This window comes from Microtus oregoni, unplaced genomic scaffold, assembly GCF_018167655.1.
Source record: "Microtus oregoni isolate MIOR12 unplaced genomic scaffold, Mior012 000029F_ref0000214, whole genome shotgun sequence".
Lineage (NCBI taxonomy): Eukaryota > Metazoa > Chordata > Mammalia > Rodentia > Cricetidae > Microtus > Microtus oregoni.
In genome coordinates this window covers 356,269-372,922 of record NW_024543088.1, presented here as the reverse complement: position 1 = coordinate 372,922, position 16,654 = coordinate 356,269, and the positions used below count along the sequence as shown (strand labels likewise).

General features: G+C 50.9%; 1 protein-coding gene across 4 annotated transcripts in view; it reads right to left on the bottom strand.

Moving 5' to 3' along the window:
• LOC121464720 (protein ELFN1) overlaps positions 1-16,654 on the bottom strand; it is a 64,436-nt gene that overhangs the window by 17,709 nt on the left and 30,073 nt on the right. The gene's annotated exons all lie outside the window — the stretch shown is intronic.

Here is a 16,654-nt window from a genome sequence, read left to right as displayed (position 1 = left end):
GGCTGGGTAACAAGGAGGACCTTAAGAGGGATGCATGCATTTCCCAGGGAAGAGGAAATAGATGAGATGTCCTGAGTAAACTGGGAGCAGGGTCGGGAAGTAGAGCGAAGGGGTTGGGGAGATGGGAGTGCAAGGGATCAGGACAGTCGAGATGGGGACGATGGGGATGGGAGGAGGGGAGAGTAATGAAGGAGTTATCTTGATAGAGGGAGTCATTGTGGGGCTGGGGAGAAACCTGGTGCCAGGGAAACTCCCAGGAATCCACAGGGATGACCCCAGCTAAGACTCCGAGCCATGATGGAGAAGGTGGTGCCTGAACCGGCCTTCCCCTGTGATCAGACTGGTAACTGCCCTGATTGCCTTCATCCAGTACCTGGTGGAAGCAGATGCAGAGATCCTAAGCCAGGCCCTGGGCCAAGCTCCAGGAGTCCAGTTGAAGAGAAGTTGGAGGGATGATACAACCAACTGTAGGGGGGGGGGGGCAGGATCATCAGAATCATGATGGGGAAACACACAGAGACAGCTGACCTGAGCTTGTGGGAGCTCACCGACTCTGGACAGACAGCTGGGGAGCCAACATGGGACTGACCTAGGCCCTCTGCATCTGGGTGACAGTGTGTAGCTTGGTCTTTTGTGGGGCCCCTGGCAGTGGGACCAGAACCTGTCCTTGAAGCATGGTCTGGCTCTTTGGAACCTATTCCCTATGGTGGGATGCCTTTTTCAGCCTGATGCAGGGGGAAAAGCTTGGTCCTGCCTCAACTTGATATGCCATGCTTTTTTGATTCCCGTGGGAGGCCTTACCCCTTCTGAATGGAGACAGAAGAGGAGTGGATAGGAGAGGGTGGAGGGGAAGCAGGGTGGGGAAAACAGGAGGAGAGGAGGGAGGGGAAACTGTGGTTGCTATGTAAAATTTAAAAATGATGAATAAAAAATGAAAAAGAAGCTGGACGGGGTAAGGGCCTCTGAAAGAACAAATCAGAAAAGGTTTAGTGCACCCAGCGTATTTATGCAGATGATTCCGGGAAGGGACAGCTTGGTTCAGAAAGCCTGTATCAGTGATGGACTTGAAAAGAGACAGGAAGATATGAAAATAACAGCAATAGTGTTGATAAAAAAATTTATTATTAAATTTTTGATTTTGACATTTAATCAGTTGACACAAAATCAAATGGAATCATTAGTTAAACAACGCCTTTAGATTCCACTATGAAATTAAGGGAAATCTTTTTTTGCTTGTATCAATAAATACCCAAAAGAGAGAGAGAAAATAAATGTAAAATTGCATGAGGATAAAGAATCACAAAATTAAGGAAGGGGAAAGGACTCGATGTGGCCTTCTTCATTGACTCAGTAGCTATGGGGAAGGTTCCCAGCTCTGGGGCAGCTGGGAGATGGCTTAGTGGGTAAAGTACCACACATGCATGAGAATCCAGTTCAGACACCTCAGAACTCATCCATAAAGTCCTGGGGGAGGGCAGAGATAAGTACCCCCCACCCTGCACTCACTGGCCAGAGAGTCCAGGCAAGTCAGTGAGTTCCAGGTTCAGCGAAGAGACCCTGTCTCTAAAGCTATGACAGAGGAAGGCATGGGACAGTCACTGGTCTCCACCCTCATTCACGCATGTGCACGCATGCGCACGCATGCCATACATAGACATGAGTAAGATCTACAATGACTGAGAATAACACCTACAATTCTAGCACTCGGGAGGCCGAGGCAGGGGGATTACAAGTTTGAGGCCAGCCTGAGCTACATAGGGAACCCATGCTGTGTCCCTTTCCAGATGTTACAATGGCCAATTCTGTTCTGAGGACTTCGGCAGAATCCAAAGTCAAAAGACAAGCAGAACAGAGAGGGATGGAACCGCTACTGTGCGCGGGAAGCCTCCGGAGTATGAGAAGCCACCTGGGAGGGATCTCCACTGTGTTATTCTTTATACCTTTGGTCATAGTAAATATTTTATAATTAGTGAAATATTTATTAGGGATTCCTTAAATATTTGAGATGTCTTGAATATTTTATAATAAATTTTAAAACGTTTTGAAAAGGAGCTGCCTGTGGTGTCGGACTGAGTTCCCCATCCACGGAGGTGTGCAAAGACAAGGACAGGCTGCCCTCAGGGGGGCCTTGAACCTCAGAAGGATGTGGGTTCAAACACTGGTTTGTGGGGTCCTGCTGAGGTGGGTAGGGAGTGGGGATCAGGTGTCTGTCTGTCTGTCTGTCTCCAGCTCTGGCAAAGGAGAGAAAAAGCGGTTTTCCCTCATTCTGAGGACTAGGCTGAGATGCCAAGTCATCACAGGGGCTCTGGGCAGCAGGGGACAGGAACTTGGTCCATTTCTTTGTCTCCATAAACACAAACTCCATCAGCTGCCAAGGGTTGGAGCCAGCCACACAGCACAGCACAGCAGAACCATGGGTCCCAGGAGGCTGCACACCCCTTTCAGCTTCCCCCAGGTTGTCACACATCTCTTCAGCCACCCAGGAGCCACCTCAGCCTCTGCAATCACTGGTTTTAGCCCAGACGGGGTAAGGCACTTCCCTGGAGACACACAGTCAGATCAGGATAAAAATGGTAAAAATGAAGTCTCGGCCCCTCTCTAGAGTGTTTTCTAACTCTTCCTAAGGACAAGGAGACAGCTCCTTGGCAAGTGGATTTCCCCTTGCTCTGTCCCCAAGACTTGGAAGGGTTGGTGGCTTGGGCAGGTGATAGAGCAGAGAGTCAGAACTCAGACTTTTCTAGAACCCTCAAGTGGCTGTCCTTAGCTTTATTATTATTTGTGTGTGTGTTCATGCACAAATGTGTGCATAGTCACATGTATGAGGGAGAGAACATGTGTGCCATCACACACGTGTTGGGGTCAGAGGACAACTTCAGGTGTCAGTCCTTGCCTTCCACCTTGTTCAAGGCAGGGTGTCTTTTTCGTCCCTGAACACGCGAGGCTAGCTGGCGCATGAGCTTCTTGGCAGCCTTCTGTCTCTGCCTCCCATCTCCCCGTAGGAGTGCAGGGAGTATAGATACGCACCACTGCATTTGATATGGGTGGAATTCGAACTCAGTCCCTTTGCTTGCACAGCAAGCATTTTATCTGCTGAGCCTCTCTCATTAACTTGAATGTCACCTAAGGCTTTGGAACCTCAACCAGAGCATGAGCAGAATCCTCCCTAGCTGACCCCTCATCCTATGCGATGATTAATGGACCTCCTTCTGGTCTAACATGCTGTGTGGACAGTGGGCGCAACACCCTCTCCAGTGCCCTTTCTTTCCTAAGAATATTGATTTATTCTTGTTTGGGGACTCCTAGCAAGAGAGGGCTTCCTGGAAGGGGCCACAGAGAGCCTTGGAAATGATGCTGTGCAGGCTCCTAAGGTGCTCGTGTGCCTGCTTGCTTCTACCAGGTCCCAAGATCCAGGACATTCATGGAGAATCTATGTCCAAGAATTCTGATTGGCCGCCAGCTTCTATTCTCATCATATCCTTTAAACTTGAGGGCTAGTGAGATAGTTCAGGAGGCAAAGGGAATTGCTGCCACGTCTGACGACCTGAGTGGGAGAGAACAGACTCCAGCAAGGTGTGTGTGTGTCTCTGTGTGTGTACGTGTGTGTATATGTGTGTGTGTCTGTGTGTATATGTGTGTGTATGTATGTGTGTGAGTGTATGTGTGTCTGTGTGTACATGTGTGTATATGTGAGTGTCTGTGTGTCTGTGTGTGTCTGTGTATGTATATGTGAATGTGTGTATATGCGTGTGTATGATGTGTGTGTGTGTGTGTGTGTGTGTGTGTGTGTGAGTGTGTATATGTGTGTATCCAGCTAGGATGCAGATGCAGTAGAAGGAGCTAAAGCAACTACTTTGGCCCCAGACAAAGAAGTCACAGCAGGAGATGCCTGCCCCTACCTGCCCTGGCCACCAACCCCTGAGCCCTTATGTGTAGGATACAAATACTTTTTATTTACTGAGTTTTGGTTCATTCTCTCATCTCAGTGCAGAGGGAAACCTTCTTTCTTAGGGGATCCAGTTACTGGGGAGGGGCTCAGCAGGAGCATGGAGGTGTCTGGAGGGAGGAGGACAGAGAGATGGGAACACATCCCTACTCTTCAGCTTGTGTCTGCCACACCTGGTCCCTCCTCTCACCACCTCCTTCCACGGGCCACCCTGGTGAACCTGTCCGGCTCATCCACAAGCCTCTGGCTCAGAAGCTGAGCCTCAGGCTCCCCACAGCCTCCACTGAGCTGCAGCCCTACTGGGTGTTTGAAAACCAAGCAGCCATGGAACGCCTGTGATCTCGGCGCAGCAAATAGATTGCTGGACCAGAGAGACAGACGTCCGTGCTGGAGTCTGGGCAGAGGCCAGCTCCTCTCTGTATGTGTCCTCAGAGCCACGGCACCGTGAGTCACTCGGGCAGCCTGACAGGAGGGCTCAGGCAGAAGGCACCAAGCAAATGCTCCCTTCTGCAAGATGTTCCCCAGCTCTGGGCCATGTGTCTCCACACCACAGCTCTGACGACAGCATCTAGCTCTGTGTCCTCAGCCTGATGCCACTCAGGTCACCCGGCGGATCACTCCAGCCCCCTCTCCTTCTTCATCACGCCTGCCCCTCCCCTGCAGCTCCATCACAGTTCACAGTGATGCCTGGAGGCATGCTGGGATGGTGGGGGTGATGTAGGGAACAGGGGCACAGCCATTGGGAAATATGGGTTAGGGCAGTTAGTTTATGTACATTGGCAAACTTATCCTGGCCAGCAGGTGAGTGAACTCAGCTCCCTTCCTGGCAATAAGAAACAGATGTATCTACAGGATTCCTTTGCCTCTCTTACACTCTCCTTCTTTCCTGCCTGAAACAGGCAATGGCTGGAGGTACAGCAGCCATCTTAAGACCACGAGGACAAATGCTCATGATGACAGAACAGGACGTGGAAAGACTGAGTTTTCAGGATGGCGCTCCATCACCATGCTCTTCACATAAGAAAGAGGAGCCCTGTGTGGGGTTCAGCCCTACAGTGCGGGTCTTTGTTTTACACACTCTAACTGGCACAGCATAAAAGAACGCCGAACTGTTTTACTAGGGAGTGGCTACCAATTCAGATTCCCTGCAAATGCTTCTGACTCTTAGGTGGAAAGTTTCAGGCCAGGACTCCTAGGTCTTAATCTCCTCTCTCTCTCTCTTTAATAAAGCAATAGCAAGCTTTGGGCTCTGAGCCTCCCTGGGGCTACAGCACCCAATGAGAATTTAATAACATTGTTTTCTTTCCATTGAATTTATTTTTATGATTATGAATTCTATTTATGGCCGGGGAGACCTGTTTTCCATTTGTGTTGTGCTGTAAAACTTCCCTTTATATAAATGTATTTAAGTTTTTAAAAAGCAGATTGATTTAGAGAGAAGCTGTAAAGGGTGTCATGGCAGGAGAGGTGGGGCCCGTGAGGGGCACACTGGTGGGGTGTCTGAGCCCATTGCACTGCCCTCGGATTGTTGAATCACCTGGGGGAAGTCCAGGGCAAGGCCATGAAGGTCACAGCCGTCTGCTGCCCTCTGGGAACATAGCCCTGATGCCCAGGGGCCTGTCCAGCCCCATTGCTCCGGGGAGTTTCTAGAAAGCCAATCTCAGAGTCATGGGTTGGACAATTTGGGGCTTGGTGGGGGCAGGAGTCTGGTCACCCCAGCCTTCTTCAAGCCGCTCTACCCGCCTGTGGCAAGACTTCAAAAGCAGGGACTCCAGGAGCCGCCTGACCTTTCGCTAATTAGCTGGAGCTGTTTGCTACGCGGTCTCCAGCCCTTCCCTAGACAGCGGCTCAACAGGCCAACATGGCTGCTGTCAACCCCTGTCGCCCTGGGGCACATAAACAGTTTTGTGCTGGAGAACAGCGGAGCTCAGCAAGCTGGGCTTCTGCAGCTTACGGAGGGAAGGCAGGATCACTGGTTCTGGACAAGTCAGCAGATGCTACCTGGATAACAGACACTGGGTCCATTTCTCAGACAATGGCGGAGAGGCAGAGGAGGGGGAGTGTCCTTCACAGAGGGTCTGGGCTCCACCACACCAACTCCAGGGTGTTCTAACCACACCCATCACCACAGCCACCAGACAAGCTCAGTCCCTGCTCATGGACACAGAATCCAGCCAAGGACTACATAACACGGAGGGACCTTTCTGAACTCTTAATAGTGACTTCCAGGAAAGAGGCTTCTAGGGATGGAGTCCCTGTACTAGGAAAAAGAGAAAGGCAGGAACAGGGAAGGTGGAAAAGTGGCAGAGCCTAGAACAACTAGGTGTAAGGAATCTTGGAGAACAGAGGCATGGCTTAGTGGTAGAGCCCCTGCCTAGAATCCCCCAGTGAGGGGCTGGGGTGTGGCTCAGGGGTAGAGCCCCTGCCTAGAATCCCCCAGTGAGGGGCTGGGGTGTGGCTCAGGGGTAGAGCCCCTGCCTAGAATCCCCCAGTGAGGGGCTGGGGTGTAGCTCAGTGGTAGAGCACCTGCCTAGAATCCCCCAGTGAGGGGCTGGGGTGTGGCTCAGTGGTAGAACCCCTGCCTAGAATCCCCCAGTGAGGAGCTGGGGTGTGGCTCAGGGGTAGAGCCCCTGCCTAGAATCCCCCAGTGAGGGGCTGGGGTGTGGCTCAGGGGTAGAGCCCCTGCCTAGAATCCCCCAGTGAGGGGCTGGGGTGTGGCTCAGTGGTAGAACCCCTGCCTAGAATCCCCCAGTGAGGAGCTGGGGTGTGGCTCAGGGGTAGCATGCTGACCTAGTGTGCAGGAGTTCCTCAGTTCCATCCTGAACTCCTCCAGATTATAACTCAGTGCCGGCAACTGAGAAAAAATGTCCCGCCCCTGGGTTCCTGAGGAAGCCCAGTGGAGCATATGTGTGCCTCCTTCAGACCTGCAGGAGCCTGGAGGCCATCTGCTCTGCCACCTGCCTTTCCAGGTAGTTGTCTGGGAACCGTACCATCCTCCATTCAGTCAACAAACACTCATTCAGGGCCTGTGTTGCCAGGTCCAGGAGGATGCATTTTAATACTTGAAATGTCAAGCCTGGGGCACAAGAAGAAGGAAGGAAAGGGGATGGGCCTAAAGGAAACCCTTAGAAGGGCAGGGGTGGGCATATCTCCAGGTATGGGTGCTGTGTGCTTAGTGCAAGCACTCTGCTTCTCTGTTTCTCCATCGGCTACTTTCCCCTAAGAACCCAGGTGTCTCACAAATACTCTGGCCTCACTAGAGAGGCCCAGGAAGCCCTGTATAGATTTTGAAGGTTGGGGATGGAAAATGACTTCCCCAAAGCCCAGTGGCGACAACTTCAAAGGCAGAACAGTTGGGAGGGAATGGGAGTGATCCCGCGAGAAGAGGCGTGGCCCGGGGTGAGGCCAGGCTCTTCACGTTCGCACTCGTGGCTGTGCCAATGCCCTGAGATCAGTGCAGCCAAATCTGCCCAGTTTTATGGCGGTCACACATGCTCACTCCTCCATGTGGGTCTTACTCACCATGTCAGGGAGTCTCGGGGGTCTGTGTTGTTCGAGCATTTGCCCCTTCCTCTCTCTGTGTGGCACAGCAGAGACCAGGTGTCTGCCTTCCTGAATCCCAGGCTCTATGAAGGCATCATCATCCATGACTCTTCCTCCAAGAGGCCTCCTGGGCCACCTTCCTGAGAGGTCTGACCTCCAGCAGAGAAAGGCACCATATGGCCCATCTCAACCCCGTGTGACACAGGAGAGCACCTCACAAATTTCCAAATGCTTTCCTACTGTAGTTTGGTAACTCAAAATGTAGACTTCTTCAAAGCTCAAATGCAGCAGGCAAGCAGTCTCTGGAGAAAAACCCCCATTCAAAAGTCAGAGAACAGCCTTAGGTCCCAACAGCACCTCCTATTGGTCATGTGTGGTATTACAGCCCTGCTCCGCTGGACAAGCAGAAAACTAATAGACTGGCATAGAGCCCAGAAAGGAGGAATCCAGGCCCCGTTGTTCCAAGAGGGCACACCTCAATGATCTTGTCCAGCCTCTACCACTTATAGGTGGAATTCTGTTCAAAACAGCATTTGCTAATGGCAGAAGCCTCATCTCACTTTCCACCAGGGTCCAACCTATATCTGTGGTGCGAGCTCCTGCCAGCTCCTGGCTGCCTCTTGCAGTCCTATGCCATCCCCTGTGGCTTCTGTCTGTTAACAAGGGACAGAGCTTCTACATGGGACTGCATGAGCAAGGCCTGTATCTATCCAATGTCTGGCTTTGCCTCCATCTCCATGAGAGACTGACCATGAAAAGACCACCACCACCCCCAGCAACCTTTCCCTCCATCCCCAGGGCACAGGCTGCTTGGAGCTAGTCAAGACCATGACTTGGGAAAACTAAGTCAGGAGAATGAAATCTTGGCTCAAGGGCAGCCCTGTTGCTGAACTAAACAGTCTTGGAGAAGGTGGCCACTAATGGGGCTCTACAAGTACCCAGATCACCTCATTTATGCATGTGAGTATTCAACAGTTCATGCATGGATTCATTCACTTGTTCATTCATCCATTCATGCATTCATTCACCCGTCCATCCATCAATCCATGCATCCATCCATTCATCTGTCCATGTATCCATCCATCCATCCATCCATCCATCCATCCATCCATTCGTCCATCCATCCATCCATTCATCCGTCCATGTATCCATCCATCCATTCATCCATTCATCCATCCATCCATTCATCTGTCTATGTATCCATCCATCCATCCATCCATCCATCCATCCATTCATCCGTCCATGTATCCATCCATCCATTCATCCATCCATCCATCCATTCGTCCATCCATCCATTCATCCATTCATCTGTCCATGTATCCATCCATCCATCCATTCATCTGTCCATGTATCCATCCATCCATCCATCCATCCATTCATCCGTCCATGTATCCATCCATCCATTCATCCATTCATCCATCCATCCATTCATCCATCCATGTATCCATCCATCCATCCATCCATTCATCCATTCATCCATCCATCCATTCATCTGTCTATGTATCCATCCATCCATCCATCCATCCATCCATCCATTCATCCGTCCATGTATCCATCCATCCATTCATCCATTCATCCATCCATCCATTCATCTGTCCATGTATCCATCCATCCATCCATCCATCCATCCATTCATCCGTCCATGTATCCATCCATCCATTCATCCATTCATCCATCCATCCATTCATCTGTCCATGTATCCATCCATCCATCCATTCGTCCATCTATCCATCCATTCATCCATCCATCCATTCGTCTGTGCATCCATCCATCCGTCCATCCGTCCATCCATTCAACATATCAGCCTTAGTCTCTGAGCATCAAGAAAATATCTAGATTTACTGGTAGCTACGTCATTCATCCTTCTCATTCAATCTGGAGGCCCTTTGGCTGAGGAGAGGAATAAATAGCGTCTCCCAGTGTCATGCACCTCAGAAGATCCTGGGGCCGAGGACTTGGAAAGCAAAAGGTTTTATGTGGGTGGCAAGGTGGCTCTGGGATACTTGTGCCCTGGAAGGCTGGCAGAGCTGGAGAATGGCTGAATCTGTAGCCTGCATTTCCCAGGCTGGCGGGGAATGTTAAAGGCGACAAGGAACCTGTCGCTGGAGGACTGTGTGGTGTGTGTGTGTGTGTGTGTGTGTGTGTGTGTGTGTGTGTGTGTGTGTAAATAGACAGTGAGTGGCAGTAATTACCTAAAATTGTGGGTTAGGAGCAGATGTACATAACCAAAAAATACACGGGGAAGTGGGGGGAGCACTCATCAATTAGAACTAATTACTTAACAGCTAATTCAAATAATAATGGACTGTATTTGAATATGCTAACGAGGCCAAACCTGCCTCAGTAAAGGTAAATGGAACAAGAATAGCAGGAGGCCTCGGGCTGAGATGAAACCCAGGGAAAGCAGTCATTGTTCCTTCTGCAGGCCCGGCCCTGGCCACCACCTACACTCCATCCCCAGGACTGGCCAAGGTCCCTGCTCTGGGCCACCTGTCAATCCCAGGCAGCCCCAGCTTCTAGCGCTTGGCAGAGTCCTGGCTGCAGCGATGCCCGAGGGAGAAGCGAGAGTACATGCTCTTTTAGCCACACAACAGGCCTGAGACAGGAGAGAAAACTGAATTCTGAGGACAGCCCGTGGCCTGCCAAAGACACCAACCCAGGGCAGGGCCAGGACACAGTTTCTGCCACCATCAGACTTTGCAGCAAAGCTGTCCAAGACAGACCGCTGCACCAGCCAGCACCACCGCAAACGCTGAGTGGACGTCAGGGGGCTGGGGGCAAGGGTCCTGTTGTCCCACTGAGCTATGAGCCGGTTCTGTGTTCTCCATCCAGTGCTGCGTGCTGCCACACCCAAGTCAAGGCAGTCGCCAGGAGTCTGTCACGTAGCATGAGTACGGGCATGCACATGCGATTGCACATATGTATATGCATGTGTGTACACACACCTGAACACAGGCAGAAGTCAGTGTGGGCTTCAGGCCGAGATGGGGTCTCTCAGGTACATGAGCCCAACAGGCTCCCAGGTGATGAAAGACTTTAGCTGGCCCTTCACAGGTATCTGAGTGACAGCAAATGACAGATCGGTGGCTCTGCTGGAGGACACACTTACACACTCACACACACAGCAGGAGGCATGCCACCAGGCCTGCTTGGCCTGAGATCTGGACACCTAGGACTGAGAGCTGCTTCAAGTTGGATAAGGGAACAGAACTCATGGGAAAGATCCTGCGGGCTCACAAGGGTGTGGTGGCATTCAAGTGACATCCCTGGCTGGTGAGACTTTAATAAGCTTTTGAATTGAACTTTCTCACTTGGGTCTACCTAAGAGCCTCAGCCATCACCTAGGCTTCAGGATCTGAACTCAGGACCCACTCTGGAAACATATATATCGTCCATGATGCTGGAGAAAAGAGAGTCAGACCAAATTCAGAGACTCCAAGGTAGAAAATTGAGAGTTGGATTCTTCACTAGAGTTGCAACGGGCCAGTTAGTGTCTGGGGCCATTACACAGGGAGGTAAACTGAGGTTCTGATGCCAGATCGCCCAATTGGTTGGTGGGAAAAGGGTATGAGATTCCTCTACAGATGGGTACCTTTGGAAAAGCCATGGAAAAGTCAGTGCACTGGCCAGGGCAGGTGGGTTCCCTGGGTTCCAACTTTCTCCGATGGGGCACCCCCAGTGTTCCCAGGATGAGGGCTAACTTGATCGACTTGCAAATGTCCGGGGAAGAGGGGTGGGAAAAACCAACAGCGCCCAGAGTTGACATTTGCATTTCAAACACTTATATCAGCAAAACAAATAACAGTAATTATACCATTTGCATATTTGTGCCAGGATTGTTTAGCATGGGGGGAGGAGGGGCGCCTGCTGATGCCAGCAGTCCAGCCTCCTGCACAGCTGTTCCGCCCGCCACTGCCTGCATGCCACCCCCTGTCCCCAAGACCACACCTCGGGTTCCCTGCAGGAAGGGGAATGACCACCAATACCTGACCAATACCTGACCCCGTGACCCCAGGCCGAGCACCGGCTCCTCACCTCATCTTCTGCCCTGTGCTCATACCACTGAGACCTCTCTGTCCTCTACAGTGTGTCTCTCTCCTCTCTCAGAGTCCCCCCACGTCAGGACCACCAGCCTGGGAGACTCAGAACCGGCTGTCTCTCCAGCTGACATCCGCCCCAGTCCAGTTTAGAGGGGAGGCCATCTTCACCACCACCCCGATAGGAACTGACAACTCCAGGCCACTGAGGACTCTAAGCTTTCCGTGGGTGGGGCTGCCAGCCCTCCCATGCGGTACAGGCAGCCTAGGCCCATAAAGGACAATCCATGCAAGCCCCTGCCTTCAACTGAGTACTGGACATGCAGGTCAGGGCGCCGGGCATTGCATAGAACTTGAAGGGGAGAGCCATGGTGGCCTCCAGCTGGGAAGGGAAAGGGCAGAGGCACTGACCCCACTCCCACCCCAACTCCAACCCCCAGCGTGTCCCCAAGGCTGTGCAGGCAGGTCTTCCCGGACACCTTGGGAGAGCAGGAGCCCAGCTTTAGGAACCCCTCTGTGATCACGCTTCTGCAGTACGCGAGTCTCCATTACTCCAGGTGCATCGCTCACAGGGACATGGGTGGAGCCCGATGCTCACTCCTGCCCCCCCCCTCACACACCCAGGGTTCAGGCTATGACAACTCAAGTTTCAAGTCCAGCAAATGATGGAAGGGTCCCCTTGTTCAGGTGCTGGCTGCAGCTACCCACAGTTGAGAGTTCATCTTCTCCCATGAGCCCTCGGGCCACAGGGTCCACGTGTCAGTCTCACCCCAACACAGCACAAACATCCTGCCTCTACAGAGAGCAGGGAGCTGAGGAGATCGGCGCACAAACGGAGAGGAGCTGCGCCAAGGTGGACGGAACAGGAGAGTGACCATACGAGTGGAGTGGGCGTGGGGACTGTCTGGGGACCACCAGAAAACCAGAGGAAGGTTAGAAGGCCAGGCTTGGTGGGAATAAGACAGCTCGACCCAGCTAACTCCCAGGCCCAGCTCGGCACCTGAGTGTGAGCATGGTGTGTGTGTGAGACACTGTGTCCATGGCCAGTGCCTGTCTGCTATATGACTGTGCACACGGAGGCTCTGACTACATGTATAAGTGTATGATGATGTGTTAAGTGTGCACTTACATACACTTGTGTTCCTTCCCCTGTCTGTGTCTGTGCAAGACCACGTGTACTCAAAGGTAAGGTTGCATGCGTGTGTAAGTATGTGTACATCTGTGTGTATACTGCAGGCTTTCTCGGGTGGCCTTTTATTTAGGCCAGGGCTGAGTGGACAAGGGACTAGGAGTTGACCTGCAACCCCCTCCCCATCTCCCAGAACAGGGCGCAGACCAGAATTGGACAAATAGCTGACCCCATTCACCAACACATTGTCTCCTCCTGTCCCCATCACAGTGGGCCCTGGTCACCACCCTAAAATGGACACACTCTCCTGAACAAAGACCTTAATGAAGATAACAAATGTGGGTGCTATCCTGTTAGAGGGTGTTCCCAAGACCACGCACCTCTCACTGACCAGGACTGTCATTGTGGGGTGTCCTATGGACCCATCCCCCATGCCCTCTGTGATCTCTACCTTCAGATGCAGAAACTCAGAGCTGGGATTTGAAATGAGCCCGCCTGGTCCCTGTCTGCTTACAGAGCACACCCCAGCACTCCAGCTCCTTGTGACAGCTCTTAAAAGTCTTTAAGACCTTTAATTTGTTCCTCGATTGTATGTGTGTGCGTGTAGGCACATGAGCATGCACAAACGTATGCAGGTTTACACTACATGTAGAGAGGTGTCTATGCATATGTGCGCACACACATGTATGCGTGTGTGTGTGTAGGCTGGGGTCAACCTTGTGTGCTGTTCCTCAGGTGCCATCCACATTGGATTTTGAAATAGTGTCTCTCATTGACCTGGAACCTCACTACGTGGAACTGCCTCTGCCCCCCCAGTGCTGGGGTTACAAGTGTGCATTGTAGTTAGTGTCTGGCTTTTTAGGTAGGGTGCTGGGGATTGAACTCAGATCCTCACATTTGTGCAAAAAGCACTTTACCTCCAGAGCCATCTCCCCAGCCCCTGTTCTGTGTTTTGAAACAGGATCGTGCTCTGTAGCCCAGGCTAGCCTCAAATTCCCCATCCTCCTACTTCTGCTTACAAGACCTGGGGTGATTGGTGTGTAGTACCATGCCCATTTTAGAGAGAAGAAACTGAGCCAGGATCCCACAGCCTGAGGCTGAGCTGGACTGAATGCTTTGCTTTCGTCTTAAACCCAGGCAGGCAGAGGCAGCGGCTAGAACGGTCCCTATGGTAATCAGGGCTGCACGGTCTGGTCCCTGCGCTGCCTGCACAGCGTGCCACCTCCTTCCTTCCTTCAATCTCTCCCAGCTCAGCACAGACACGGAAAGCCAGACCCCAGAGACTCTCAGGTGCAAATGAGGCCCCTTCCCCCAGTAGACTCCGAGCTGCAATTAACCCCTCACCCCACCCACACCCACAGCCCCACAAATTCCAGATGGAGTAAACCGTTAAATGTGAAATATTAAGCCATAAAGAAAAAAAGCTGGGTGGAAACACAGCCCAATCCTTATGAGGTCTCAGGAGAGACGCCGGCTTTCCAAGCTCAGAAAGAGTGGAATAAATTGTAAAGGGGGAGAGAAGCACGTTTGGCCGAATAAAAATAAGGAAAAGGTACATAAAAAAATAACAACAAAAATGAAACTCTCTGTGGTACAGAGAGGAAATGTCTGTGATGCATTTGGCAGAGGTGGGGCAACACCCACTCATACCAGCATTGAAGCCCAACAATGCACGGACACACGGGCAAAGAATCAGACTCAAAGAGGGAAAAGAAGATGGCTAACACGTACACAGGTTTGTTCAGCCCTGTGCCTCAGGGAAACACATTTTGTAAGGATTTTGGTGTGTGTATGCGTGTGCCCAAGGAGACCAGAAGAGGTCCCCTGGAAATGAAATATTGCGTGAGTTGCTCCATGTTGTACGATCAGGCTCTTCTCAAGAGCATCAAGTGCTCTTAGTCACTGAGCCATATTGCCAGGTCCAGAAACGTATATTTTAATAATACTTTAATGAAATAAGATGAAATCCAACTTGTGCTCACCAAATAAGGATTGAGCTACATAGCGAACAAAAAACCCTAAGTTAAGGCTAAAACTCAGTGCCTGGCAAAGCTCATTAGACCGTGGTAGACTGGACCAAGCGCTTCCGCAAAATCATTCTGAATCCAAATTAGAAGCCTTTAAAGTGTGCCTTGCTTCAGTTGGGAGGCTGAGGCAGAAGGATCGTGACTTCCAGGCCAGCAAAAATGTATAATGAGGTCCTGGCTCCAAAGAACAAAGGAAACCATGACTGGCTCTCAGCAGAGAGCACACGTCATGGTGAAGTTTCTCTGAGATCAAGAAAAAAAGCAGGGACATTTCTATTTGACACGTTCCTAGTGACTTCAGCCACTGCAACAAGGCAAGAAAAAGAAATGGCAATTCTAAGGTTCAGAAAGGAAGAAATGAAACTCTTGACATTTTCCAAGGATATGACTATGCATATAGAAGCCAAAATTATGTGCGAATTCTATTAATAATAGGTGCCCAGTCAAGTGGTAGGTGTAAAATCCACATACAACTGTATACTGGATGTCTATGTGTTTACAGCAAAAAGCAGATTACTAAAACAGCTTCTACTCTTGCGGAGAACCTGAGGCAGGCTCCAAGCACCCAGGCAGCTTACAAACATCTGCAACTCCAGCCACACAGCTGACATCTTCTGCTGGACACACACACACACACACACACACTTCCACACATATTCATGCACGCTCGCACGTGCATGCACACACACACGCAGAGCATAGAGAAAGAGAATTTATCTTTACTTTTGAAATTAACCCTCTCCAGATAGATCTATAGGCTCTACCAGATTCCAGTCAAAATACCAGTAGATTCTTTTTTCTTTGTAGAGCTTGACAAATGGGTTCAAATATTTGCGTGGAAGAGGCGTGGCTGGGAGAACAAGGTTCTGTGGGGTCTGTATGGATAACTGGGCTATGAAGCTATGGCAACTGGCATTGTGTGGGACTAACACGAGTGTAGACGGCACACCTAGAGATGCATCTACCCTTGGATGAGGTAGAACAAGCCAACAGAGAAAGGTGACGGCCCTCCGTCAGCCAGCTCTCTAAACGCAAACACTGTGAACTTGACTTACCTCTTCCTGTCACACTTCCAACCACTCCAGCCTGGTCCATTGTGCTGGTGATTGTCATGTGCTATTTGAGCTCAATGAGAAGCTGACTCTGAGGTGGGTTCACCCACCCCTTTCCAAATCCACCCGTGTTTGTCTCAGGGTGTTCCCCACAGTCTGAGGACGGGCTGCCCCCTTAACTCCGGGACTGGGAGAGAAGCATGACCAAAGGGCCAGAGGAGAAGATGACATCCTTGAAACAGCTGGAAGGGTGAGCCGATTTCCAGAGGTCGCTATCCCGTGATGGGAAAGCACCTGAAGGAGGGAAGAGAAGCCGGAAGTGCAGCCGAGGAGAGAAAGCTCAGTCATGGCTCCAGCTGACTGCCTCAACTTTCCTAGGTCGTTTCTGCAGGGTGTTCACAAGCCCGTAGTTTGACGATGATGTGTCTCTCTGTCTTTCTATGTCTCTGTCTCTGTGTCAGTCTCGGTCTCTCTGCCGTCTGTCTCTCCATCCACTCAGCATCTACTGTTTACTACTTATTCTTTTGCTTTGGTTTCTTGTTTGCTTAATGTAGCCAATCACTCAAAACTGAAAGTATAGCTGGGTGAGACAAGTCTCTGAACCATACAAAATGCGTGGAAAGAGAACTGTGTATCATATGATATAGTAATATAGTTTATATATTATGTTATCATGTTTGAAAATACACTAATAATGTGGTGACAAGGGAGAATTCCTTTCCACCCACACAATTATAAACTAATAAATATCACTGCTCAAAAATGAAGAACTTCTGCTTCTAAAAATATTCCATATGCTGAGCATGGGGGAGCAGGCCTGCAAGCCTAGATATTGGGAGGTTGATACAGGAGAACCACAGCTTCAGGGGCTGCTTGGGCTACAGAGTGAACATGGGTAACCTGGGCCACCCATAGTGAGATCC